Source organism: Equus caballus, chromosome 22, assembly GCF_041296265.1.
Source record: "Equus caballus isolate H_3958 breed thoroughbred chromosome 22, TB-T2T, whole genome shotgun sequence".
NCBI lineage: Eukaryota > Metazoa > Chordata > Mammalia > Perissodactyla > Equidae > Equus > Equus caballus.
Window position 1 is genome coordinate 40817847 of NC_091705.1, and position 12996 is coordinate 40830842.

At 43.3% G+C, this 12996-nt stretch overlaps 1 long non-coding RNA gene across 2 annotated transcripts; it reads left to right on the top strand.

Moving 5' to 3' along the window:
- Positions 1-1285: 1285 nt before the first annotated feature.
- On the top strand, positions 1286-6163 carry LOC138920061 (uncharacterized). Of its 2 annotated transcripts, none has more exons than XR_011430701.1 (2): positions 1286-1641; positions 3078-6163. It is a non-coding gene; the product is annotated as an uncharacterized lncRNA (long non-coding RNA). The 2 variants fall into 2 exon arrangements; XR_011430700.1 differs by having other exon boundaries at positions 1521-1641; positions 2795-6163.
- The last annotated feature ends 6833 nt before the right edge of the window (positions 6164-12996 follow it).

Sequence of the window (12996 nt, forward strand, 5' to 3'; positions counted from 1 at the left end):
TCCATCACACCGGGAGCAGCATCCAGTTCAAAGTAGGGGAAAAACAATCTGAACAATGCAAGAATTTCCCCAAGTCCAAACATCCCTGGCTGCAAATGGAAATGGTGTCAGATCTGCATCATAATTGATCCTCCAGATTTCCATCCACAAAAGAAGGATGTCGTCAATAAGAACAAACAACACCAGGGGCAACAGAGAAGCCTTTTTGCAAACTTTCCCCTCCCTCCGCCCACCAAAGTTTAGCAACTGACATCAATTTCAGCACAATCGCTCAAGATACAATCACGGTGGAGGTTTATGAAATGTTACGAAGCGCAGCGGACAAGCACAGCTGTGCTATTTTTCCCCCCTGACATGTAAACTGCTGATTAATATCCACAGTAGAGTTTTTTCCATAATTCTTTGATTCTTCAAAAGCAAAGCTATTAGAGTTAAGGCTTTTTGCCCCGGCCCCCTACAAAAGCAAGGAGGGGGGAGGAGAGGGTGAAAATGAGGGAGAGTAAGAGAAAAAAGAAAAAATTTGATACAGATAAAAGAAATTAAGCGAGCCATAAAGTCTGCACTTTATTTTAACAGGGTTGCACCGTCCTGCTGTGCTGCCCATAATCCAGCTGGGAGAAGGGCCCCCGCTGGGTGGCTAATTAAAACAATTACAAATACAAAGAAGGTATCAATGGCATTCCAGGACTCAGACAAAGAGAGAAAGCATTGAAGATTTAAGTTGTCAATGGCCAATCTCTCTTTAGGCGGTTCTGAAGATGAGTCAGTGTCCCCAAGACTCCTCGACTCCTTTCTACACTGACTTAGGTTTGGTTATGTGGGAACCTCCCTTCTGTTGGGTTTATAGACATCAAAATATGTCAGTGATGGAACTAATTTATAGGCTTGAAAAGACTTCATTGTCCTAGCAGGTCGGGCTAGTGGATCTGAGTTTAAAAATAAAATCCTAGATGGCAAAAGGGCCCCAGACCCTCCTTTTGAAATCGTTACTTTCAAAAACAAGAAAACAGAAAAGACCTTGAGAACTTTTTTGCCCCAATTCCAAGTGACAAAATGAAAGTCAATTTAAAATGAGATGAGATAGTTTTTTAAAAGGACTGTGGGCAATTTTAGGAATGTTAAAAATGTAGCCAGTGTGCTAGAATACCCCTTCAAGGTATTTTTAAAGGGTGATTTGCAGAATTAAACCCATTACCCAACAACAATGGAAATCTTTCTTAATTTCCTAGACCAAACAATTTTTTGTTTCCTTTCTGTCTTTTGCAGGTTGAACCCTTAAAGGAACACTCAGAAGTATAATAAGCTGGAGTTGCATAAATGAGTTCTCTGATTATGGTAAAGATTCTGAAAAGGTGTGAAGCTGAAAGCCGCAGGCGAGACTCTACCTAGGAAAACGTCGGGCAACTTCGAGTAGGGTACAGCGCAGGACGAAGTGTGTGTCCAACGTGGACTAAAATGTGGGAAGAGATTCCTTTATTAAAAAGCAGTCTACCTTCCTGGAAACAATCCATCACACTCCCTACGGAAGAGGATCACACGCCCTGCGACTTCTCAACCTCTACGTGCTGAGAGACAGTCCAGGTTAAGGAACCTCTCAGGACTGCAGTCTGAATGAGCAGAACCGATGGCAAACGTTTCCAGGTGAGTCCCTCGGGAAGGATGGGCCCTGGGCTCTCACGAGCTGCCGTGACCAGGAAAGTCTGTGTCTGGGGCTGGTCAGCTGTGCTTTGGGACAGAGAGCCAAAAAGCTCCAATTCGCCAAGGTTCACCCTTAAAAGGAGCAACTCTTCTTTTCACCCTGAAGGAAGCAACTGGTGTAAGTGGTGAAAGCCGAGGGGGAGGAAGGCGTTAGGGTGGAGAAGGCTGATAAGGACTCAGGGGGGTCAGAGCCTCAGAGGTAATTTTCCCTTCCTTCTTCGCTTCCCTTACCACTCCACTTTCCTCCCCCTTTCTCAACCCCTCCCTGCCGCTCCCTCATCTCCTCTCCCCCTTCCTCCTTCTGTCTTATTTTGCCTCCAGTGGCGAGGGGACTAGACTTTCTTCTTTGGGAACGTCAATGGCCTCCCCCTCTTCGCCTCTGTGTTATTTCTTCCACCAAGTAACTGGAAATTATGTCTCTTTCCTGGTGTCGAAATACTATCAGTAAAAAGGTCTGAGAGGATTGAATGGAACCACTGGTCCAGAGCATTTGCAACACATGATGGTGATTAGTAAAAAGACAGGATTTCACCAGAATGACTATTTTTTCTGGGATAAACATGTTGCCTCAAAAAAAAGTTGCCTTTATGTATTTTCAAATTATGATGTAGCCAGAGTATTAATATGAAGCACAGAAACTCCTCTGGTTATGAATATTCAATTCCAAGCTTTTCCTGATTTGAACAAAACTCCGTGTGGAAGCAAAAGTGTGACAACCGCCCACTGCCAACAGAGGGCGATAGAGACTGGGATAGGCTGCTTCAGTCTCATCAAAATGTTTAGGCTAAGGCAAGACGGAAGCTCAAACGCACTGGGGACAGAGCAAAACAGATGGGCAGACCTTCCAACATTTGGGGGCCACAGCCTGCACACTGTATGCCAGGATGTGTAAAAGTCATAAATCGAGGTAAACAAATTTTAAACAAAACATTTCATCTTCCTCCTTTGACACGTATACATCCATAAGGTCAAAAGCAAAACGTGTCAAGTTATTGTTCACATTGTTTATACATATCTTGTAAATACATGTATTTAAAAGTTTTAGTTAAATCCCATTAAATATTTGTTATAAAAATAAAACTATTTTCAATTCCAGCATTCAGTGTTCATCTAGCTCTCAATGCAGGGAATCTAAGCATGTTACATCAAGACATAGATATGCAAATTGAAGAGTAATATGAATTGTTTATATTACAAAATGTTCTTCAGCTGCCATGCGCAAGTGCTACAGACCCTGCGCTCTTTGTAAGCCCCTCTGGAATAATGAATGGGGACAACGAGAAACAAGCAGAGGGATGCTCCGGTATTGCCGGGGAGACTGGCTGCTAAGGGAAAGAAGGCTTTGATGCTGAATTCAGTTGTCTTTTCTCCTTCCTAAGTGCTTCCCCTGCTCGCATCCTCCCTGCACCGTGGAGCAGCGTCTGTCTGATGTTGGCAGCAGCACAAGGACAAATCAAGACACTCAGAAGCAAATGCTTTTGTTTTGCAGACATAGGACCAGAGATGCGGGGAAGTGTTACCCTGGGGCCTGAACAGCATCAGGCGTGACAGCAGATGTTTAGTGCCATGGGTTGCACGGTGCTGCTGTTGAGTACCAGATACTGAGGCGATCTGCCTGAGACTTTTAATAAATAGTGTGTGTGTGCTGTCTATTCAGAACCACTAAAGGGAGGAGTCCAGGGCAAGGGTCCCTCTTGCCCAAATCTAAAGGCTCCATTAGACAACCAACCAAGCACTCAAGCAGGAAGATGAAGACTGCTGGCACCACATGGCAGATCAGAGACACGACAGGGAGCGGCAGAGAGGTGGTGACCTGGGGAGCCCACGCCTGTCTGAAGAGAACTGTCTATATTCTGCCCTTACCCATATACTGACTTGTAGGAAAGTCGAAGTCACGTTGCTGGACTGTCTGATTTCTCAGGAGAATGCCACATTTCGGGTTTTTATGTGAAAAAAATTGATATCGACAAATAATCCAAATTAATAAACTTAGAAAGTACATTTGAGGGGATCACATCTTTAGGCTAGATTTGTTCCCAAAGCCACCACGAACACTTTTCTGGTCTACTGCATTTTACTACTTTGTGCTTACTTTTGAAGCATTTATGATCGCTAATTCCTCATTTTGGATAAATACTAAAGCAATGACAGGGTGAGAATCATGGAAGAAGAAGAGGCATATGATTAGGTTAGAAAAGAAAGTGCAGGTTAGGTTTACACCGATGTGTACGCAAGGGTTACACATATTCTGTCACTTTGTCTTTGCAGGATGTAGACTCAGCGACATCCTGTTTGTAAGCAGAGAAGCCTCCACACGTGGACATGCGAGGCTGTCTTTGGCTCTGCTGCTCAGTTCAGATAATTTTCGAGAGATCTCCATTGTACTTCAACTTATTTTTCAGTAATAGGAGAGTGAGTGGTGAAAAATGTGAGATTAGATTGTGAAAGAATGAAGTTAGAGATCCCAGGGGAGTATCTCTAGAGATGTGAAGATTCGGGACGTGGGGTTACCTCCTGTGCTTCTCAAAGGGCAAGCAGAAGATATCTGGCACGGGAATGGGGAGGGAGCAAGAACAGGGGAGGATAGCAAGTATGTTTCAGGCATTTCGGAGCCCAAGCAAGATGCCCAGTGGAGTGGTTAAGAGGTCAGACCGTCCCAAGTTCAAGACCCAGGACTAAATTTACAAGCTGCAAAAAGTTGCTTTTCCCTCTGAGCTTGTTTCATCATTTGTTAAGAAGGTGATAATGATGATTTACCTCAAAGGGCTGCTGTGAGCAGTAAATGAGCTAATCAAAGCCAAGGTCTAGTACACATTCCTCAGGAAGTACTCAATAAATGCCGGTGATTATTAGTAGGACAATGATTGGGATTAGTGGGGCGAATTCGGGAATCATCTGCAGAAAGGTGGACAGTTGAAATCTGAAGAGAGCACCTTGGAAGGGGGGCATATATATTGGGGAGCACATCTATTTGAGGGAGTAAGGAAAAAAAATGGAAGCCTGAAAGGGGTCAGAGAAGGAACAGTCAGGTAGGAGAAATGCCAAGACAGGGTTTAGGGAAGGCCCCTGTATGAAAATAAAATAGAGACTTTATTTTCAGAATAGTGCTGAGCATGAAAATGATTTAGAATGGTGCCTTATAAACTTTAGAGTACCAAAGAATCACCTGGGAGAGTGTAAATGTTTAAAATGTAGATTCCCAGAAAGCCTGACTCAGTAGGTCTGGGCTCAGGCCCAGGAATCTATATGGATTCCAACTGCAGATAGACAACAAACCACACTTGGAAGAACACTGTGTTAAGACTGAGCGTGCAGCCAGGGAGAGGAGACAGAGTGGCTACCATCCTTTCAAGGTAGTTGGTTAGGGCATACATGTGTCTTAGCCTCCACTACCCATGCATTAAAGAAAGTCTTTCCAGAGAAAAGCCTTTGAGAGAACACAGGTTGCTTTCAATAGGTTGCTTGGTGAGTAAAGGGAGGGGTGGTGGTTGGTGGTGTTTATTTCTCCTGCATATATATAATGGCCAAGGGGTCTTAACCATCTGTGGCCCTGGGTTTGGAAGGGTGAATTAAATTGGTTGATTTTCAAGTATCAAACCAACCTTGCATTCCTGGAATAATCCAACTCGGTCATGATGGATGGTGGGAAAGAGACACATTGCTCAGACCTCAATCTCAGGCTCTGGGCTCCCTTTCCTCTCTCTAGCCTTCTAGCAGACACGACCTATCCAAACAACACAACAGCTCCCTGAGACTTGGAAATAAACACCAGGTCTTCTAGAACAGTGAACTTCAAAATACTTTTTACTTATACCCTCTAAGATATTTTTTAAAAAGTATATATACTCCCTTACATGTTTTAAAGTTGATATCTCAAATGTTTCACATATTAACTGCTTAAAAGGATTCTGGGGCATTGTAATTATTTGTTATATCATTTAAAAAATATATTCAATAGGGCAGCCTGGTGGCATAGCGGTTAAGTGTGCACGTTCCACTACGGCAGCCCGGGGTTCACCAGTTTGGATCCTGGTGTCAGACACGGCACCACTTGGCACACCCTGCTGTGGCAGGTGTCCCACATATAAAGTAGAGGAAGATGGGCATGGATGTTAGCTCAGGGCCAGTCTTCCTCAGCAAAAAGAGGAGGATTGGCAGCAGTTAGCTCAGGGCTAATCTTCCTCAAAAAAAAAAAAAAATTTCAAAGTAATCCAAATATCATGCATCCTTGATCTCTACCATCATCTATTTAAATAATACATGAACAAGCTGTTCTTTAAAAGTTGAAATTTTACATCATTATTTAAGGAGTTTTCCGCTTTAAATTTGTACTTCCATTCCACTTCCCCATTAAATTTTCTATTAATGTAATAATTTTTTGGCTTAGAAGTCTTGTATTGATCACCCTATTAAACCTCTTGGCAGAAACATTTATATATATTTAATAAAAAACCTTTTTAACTTCCTTTGATCAGAATTGAGTTACTACTATAATGATTATTTTTATGTAATTGATGAAAACAAGGTGAATGTATTACAAAATCAGAACTAACAGAAGGTTGATAATTGTTGAAGCTGGGTCATGGGTGCAGAAAGGATCATGACGATTCTCACTCCACTCTATGTTTGAAATTTTCCATTAAAAAAAAGTTTAGAAACCTCTTGAAGAAATAAATGTGCTATAAATTCTGGTTAAAAATTCCTAAACAAAAAAACATAAAATTTTTATTGGTCAGGCTGGCCTGGTGGCGCAGCGGTTAAGTGCGCATGTTCTGCTTCTCAGCGGCCCAGGGTTCGCCGGTTCAGATCCCGGGTGCGGACATGGCACCGCTTGGCAAAAGCCATGCTGTGAAAAAAAAGAAAAAAAAAAAAAAGCCATGCTGTGGTAGGCGTCCCACATGTATAGTAGAGGAAGATGGGCATGGATGTTAGCTCGGGGCCAGTCTTCCTCAGCAAAAAGAAGAGGATTGGCAGTAGTTAGCTCAGGGCTAATCTTCCTCAAAAAAAAAAAATTTTTTTTATTGGCAATAACATTTTAACAAGATGGATATGACTTGAACGGTCCCTTTCTTTGGCGCCAATGAAGTAGCAACCACTATTACCAGGTTCTTGTGTATCTTTCTAGTGACACTGGATGAATACATAAATGAATATTCCTATGTACTTTTTCTGATATATAAATGATAGCATATTGCGTGCACATTTTGCTCCTTACAGTTTTTTGCTTATGTATCTTCACATATGACCATGTCCTTCAATACACACATACACACACACACACACACACACACACACACACTTGCTTTATACTTTATGCATATCTTCAGAGAATTCCATGGAATGAATGAACAACAGTTCTTTACCCAGAACCCTCCCTCTTTGGGGGCATTTAGGTGGTTCCCCTCTTTTGCCTTTACACTCAGTGCCGCAGTAATAACCCTCACGAATACTGTTTTGTTCATCTCCGAGTTTACCTTAGAAAAAACAACACAAGTTTTTAAGACCAGCTTTAATAGAAAAACGCCTCCTTTCAATAGCTTAAGAAATACCTTTCACAGATTTAAAAACTGATCCAAAGTGATGCTCTTGCTCACTTTCAAGGCAGATCCTGTCCCCTTTCTGCTTTTCTAATTCAAACTAGCCAACCTCAATGGCCTAACACAATCTCACCTCTCATTATTCATTTTCCAAATATTTCAGCCCAGCTGATTGCTCCCTTTTCTGAAAGGACAGAGAAGGGAAAGCCAGCATTGATCGAGAGTTTCTGATGTGCAGGTACCATATTAGATGTGTTGAAGGAGATGTGACACACAGCAACTCCACGATGTGGACATTGCTTAAAAATAAGACAACTGAGGCCCTGAGAGGTTAAGTCACTTGCCCAAAGACACCCAGCTGGTAAGTGGTGGGGATAGAGATTCATTCCAGGTTTGCTTGATTTCAGGAATCATTCCCTGCCTCTGGAGTCCTACAGTATATATCTATGCCATCTGAGCTAACACTGACTTGTACACGTTTTTTTTCCTTTGGTGAGGATGACTGGCCCTGAGCTAACATCTATTGCTGATTTTCCTCTTTTTGCTTGAGGAAGATTGTAGCTGAGCTAACATCTGTGCCAATCTTCCTCTATTTTGTACGTGGGATGCCCCTACAATGTGGCTGGATGAGCGGTGTGTAAGTCCGCACCTGGGATCCGAACTTGCAAACCCAGGGCCGCCGAAGCAGAGCATGTGAACTTAACCACTACAGCACCAGGCCGGTCCCCGTCTTATATGCTTTTAAAACCACATTTAGATTTAAGGCAATATTGCAAAGATAGCAGAGAGAGTTCATATACACTTCACCCAGCTTCTCCTAATTAACAAACTAAGTAATTAACATTGGTGCAACACTATTGCTTAAACTAGACATTTTATTTCGATTTCAGCAGTTTTCCCAATGATGTCCTTTTTTTCTGCTTTGGGATCGAGTCCAGAAAACCATGTCGCCTGTAGGCTTTGCTGGTACTCTTAGCGCTTTCTTTCCCGTCTGTCTCAGCTCCCACGCTACTTCTTGAGAGCAGAAATATTATCGAACGTGCCAGTCCATCCTCCTGCCCTGGGGACCGTCCTGGACCCCCAACATGGAGTCAATCATGACATGGCACGATTTATCCGGCTTGGCCTGATTTATTAGGGTTCTGGTTGTGGAAGAAAACAGAAGGTTCCAGGACTCCGGAATATCAGGTGTGCTGACGAAAGTCCAGTAAGGCTGGGGGAGCCCCTTGTCAGCACCTTGTCGCCTTGTCTGCCAGGCGCTGAGGAAGTGGGGGATTTGTTCGTGACACCAGGTCATTTCCTCCCGTCCTGCCCTGACCTCCCAGCTCTTTGAGCAACAGCCAGCGGGAGCCATGGCCAAGTCACTTAGTGACATCTTAAGGTGATGCAAAGAACTGACAGGACTCACTGGTCCTAAACTCAGAGGGGACCTTCCAGATCCAGAGTTCCCCTCCTTGGATGGGTGGCCACACGGAGATATGAGAAGTCTAGACACTGAATGGGCAGAACATACTCAATAAAAAGGAACCTTTGCTATGTAATTTTACCTGATTCCATGGTTATCTAGGACCTACTATTCATAATAAAGTTTTTTAAATGTGTGAGATTCATTCATTCATTCACTCAACAAACATTTGCTGAAGACCTACTACGTTCCAGGCACTATTTTAGGGGCTGGGTATAAGCAATAAATGGAACCCCTGCCCTGAGAGAGCTTCTACAGATACAGGAAGCAGATCGGCAATCAACCAACCCGTGAATGTCAGCCAGCTGTGGTGTTACATTCATTCATTCAGTATTTGACCCCCTCTGTGTGCCCGGCACTGTTCTAAATCCTGGAGATGTGACAGGGGACAACATAGTCCCTTAGCTTTGAGAAGCTAAGCCAGGTTCTAATAAAAGGGGAGGCGATTTTAAAGATATTATTTTTCCTTTCTCTCCTCAAAGTCCCCCCAGTACATAGTTGTATATTTTTAGCTATAGGTCCTTCTAGTTGTGGCATGTGGGAGGCCACCTCAGCATGGCTTGACGAGCAGTGCCATGTCTGTGCCCAGGATGCGAACTGGTGAAACCCTGGGCCGCCGAAGCGGAGCATGTGAACTTAACCACTTGGCCATGGTGCCGGCCCCTGGCGGGGAGGTGATTTTAAACAGAGGGTCAAGGAAGTCCTAAGAGAGTACCCTTTAATCTGGGATCTAAAAGATTAAAAAAGAGCTAACCTTGGGAAAAGGGCAGAAGGAATATTCCAAGCAAATGGTACAGCATGTGCAAAGGTCCTGAGGTGGAAAAGAGGTCAGCAGGTTTAAAGAGAGAGGGACATAGTGGAGAGTGTGCAGTGAGCAACAGGAAGAGAAGGCAGCCTTGGTAAGGAGTGAATTTCAGTCCAGGGGAAATTGGAAGCCACTGGGCTAAACTGTCTGTTGCCATTGTTACATTTCCCAGTATCCTCTTCCCCGTGGGTTCCAGGTTAGAGACTGCCAGTGGGAGGCACTCGTAAGAAACTCAGCAGGCAGGAGAAGAAAAGCTAGTTGGAGTCAGCAGCAGGCAGACGGTGCAGTGGAAGTTGGGGGGGATTGGCAGCTTCCTGAAGAACCTCCTAAGTATTAACTGCGGGGCTACCCACTGCGAGCTCCCTAAGGGTTGTAGCGGCTTTGCACAAGCTTTTGAAAACTACCCACAAAGGCAGGCGTCAGCGATCTCTGCCTCGAAGGCCAAATGCGCCCACTGCCTGTTTGTGTAAATAAAGTTTTACTGGAACACAGCCATGCTCATTTATTTGTATATTGTTTGCGTGTGTTTTTATGCTACACCAGCAGAGTTGAGATGCCTGCAAAACCTAAAATATTTACTTTCTGGTCCTTTACAAAAAAAGTTTGTCAACCTTGCACCCAGGATGTGGCAGGCCGGTATTGTCAGTGGCTGCCCTTGAGCGAGGCTTCAGTTCCCCGAGCTCGAACACAGAGTGAGCTCTGTTTACCTGATCTAACCCTGACACCCATTGAAGGCTTTATGCAAGGGAATAATATGGTCCAGATAGTGTTTTAAGATTATTTTTTGCTGCTGCTGGAAGATGGACTGGAGGAAGGCAAGACTGGAAATACGGGGACCCAAAAAGAGGCAATTATCCACGTGAAACATGACGGCTTGCACCAGGGGATGGCGGTGGGCATGGAAAGAAGAGGGAAGCTACAGGATACGGTTTGGAGACACTCAGTAGCACTGGGTGCACCACTACTGTTCTCCAATAAAACCAAGCAGAGCTCCCCCAAGAAATGGCTGGTTCCAGAGCTGGGGCAGGAAATACACAAGATGAGCCGGGAACATAGTGTGATGCCAGAAAGTAAGGAAGTGCTTAAAAAATGATGGGGGTATGCTGAAATGACACAGGAGCCAACTTGAAGGACCTCCCAATGCCAAATCTGGAGCAAACTGAGCAACCAGTAATTATAAGAATAAACAATGTTAAGTCAATAATTGAATAAATGAAGGAGAAAGAACAGTGCTTCCTTACAGAAATTTCAATTAATAAATGTGAAAGGAGTGATAGAATTTGAAGAATCACCATTTGGCAAACACCAGAGCAATAAGTGTTGCAGCCAAGAACCAATCGTGGTTGCTAAAGTGGGTGGGCAAAAGAATGATGAGAAATGGGATACTTCATAGTATCAAAGACTCTCCCCACAGGATATTTATTAAGAACAAAGGAGAAAAACGTAACTTCAGAGTAGAGAAACCGTACAGACACAGTCTTTGCCAAGTGACCACAGCTGACATCACCAATAATGAGACACATTGACTTCAGGCAACTCTGATATGACGCACTGAATAAAAGCCATCAGCGGCATTTCAGGGGAAAAAAAAAAAGCATAATCTCAACCTAATCATGGGAAACACCAAAGAACCCCAAATTGAGGAAAATTCTACAAAATAACTGGTGAGGACTCTTTACAAGTGTCAAGGTCACAAAAGACAAGGGAAGACTGCGGATCTGTCACAGAGGGGCGGAGACCGGGACAACTAAACGCACGTGGGTTGCTGAATCAGATCCTAGACCAGAAAAGGGACCTGAGTGGGACAAATGCCAGAATTTGGATAAGGTCTGGAGATGAGCTGACAGCACTGTAGCCACGTTACTTTTCTCATTTCAATAGTTGCACTGTGGTTGTGTCAGATGTTCACATCTGGGGAAGCTGGATGAAAGGTTTTCCCGGGAACTCTACATTATTTTTGCAACTCTTTTCTAAATCTAAAATTATTTCAACATAAAAAGTTGAAAGCTCAAGAAAAAAATCTGGTTTGGAGATATGATCAACAGGATTGCTAGTCAACCAGTGTGTTGGGGAGGAAGGAAAGGGGAAAAAAAGCTACACCCTGCTTTGCATTGTTACCAAGCAAGATAAGAAGACAGAGATACATGTAAAGACGCCCGAATACTTAAGGAACATGAACTGTATGGATAATCTTCCCTGAACGATCTGTGTATCTCTGTCTGTCCATACATTTATTCACTTATTTGTTTACAGTAAAATCTATTTTATATGGCAAGTAGGAGTTGTATTATCAGGCATGATTTCGGTGCCAAATTTCCAGAAGGGCTAAATGTGGTAGAGAACAGAGAGACGAACTTTATTAACATCTATCTTGATTTCATTATTATCTGAAATTAGAACCTTTTGTGAATATTTGAGGCAAAACCCTAGAATTAGCCAGCATTTATTGTGTGCCTGTCCCAAAGTCTACTGTCATGGGAATATAACTTTTGGGGGATCAAATATATGATTCTAATATTGGCCATCATTGAGTGAGCACCTGCTATGTGTCAGGATTTGGACCAGGTACCAAAGATGGCTCATCTCACTTAATCCTCCCAATGACCCTGTGCCCACCATTTAGATGAGCAGGCTGGGCTTCCGGGAAATAAATGGACCCGCTCAAGGCAATGGCATTTGGGGGTCAATGCCCCAGGCCTCAGAGCCAGTAAGTGGCAGAGCTGGCCTGAGATGTGAGTCTGTTCTTCTAACCACAGCTGAAGGGCCTCTGTTTTGTCTTCCACTCTCTCCACAATTAGCAGAGGGCAGGACCACCCAGGGATGCTTACAATACTGTCCAAGTCATTGTCCAAGTTGAGAATGCAATGTGGGAAGTTCGTGTATTATGGAGACTGGACTCTCAAATCCCATGTTTTCTATTTCAGTCACCCTGGTCAACACTTGGTATCACCAACTGTAAAAGATTTGTCAATCTTACAGTTGGAAACTATCTCATCTGTCCTTTCTCAAGTCAGGCTCAGTCCAGCCCCTTGCATATGGTACTGACCACGTCTGTCCTTATCAGTCATCTGTCTGTCCACAGCCTTTACCCACGTTTTTCCCTATTGCGTTGTCTTTTTCTTGTTGATTTGAAGGAGTTCTCTGTGCATTCTGGATGTGAATTATTTCTCTAATAGAGGGATGGTTTTTGTGTCTTTTAAATAAAGTCATAAATGTGTTCTTCCATATTTTCTTCCATAATTGTCAGTCTTGCTTTTTAGGTTTTGTTAATCAACAAGGATTTATTTTTGTAATTAAAGTAGGGAATTTTACTTTACTTTTTTCCAATTTGATAGCCAATTTTCCCAGTCACATTTATTGAATTGTTCCCCATCTTTCTCTTTTTAAATTATATGTAGGATGTAAATCTTTTACAAATTATCATGTATTACTTTTATAATAGCCAGCCCTGGTGGTCTAGCGGTTAAGATTTGGTGCTCTTACCACTGCGG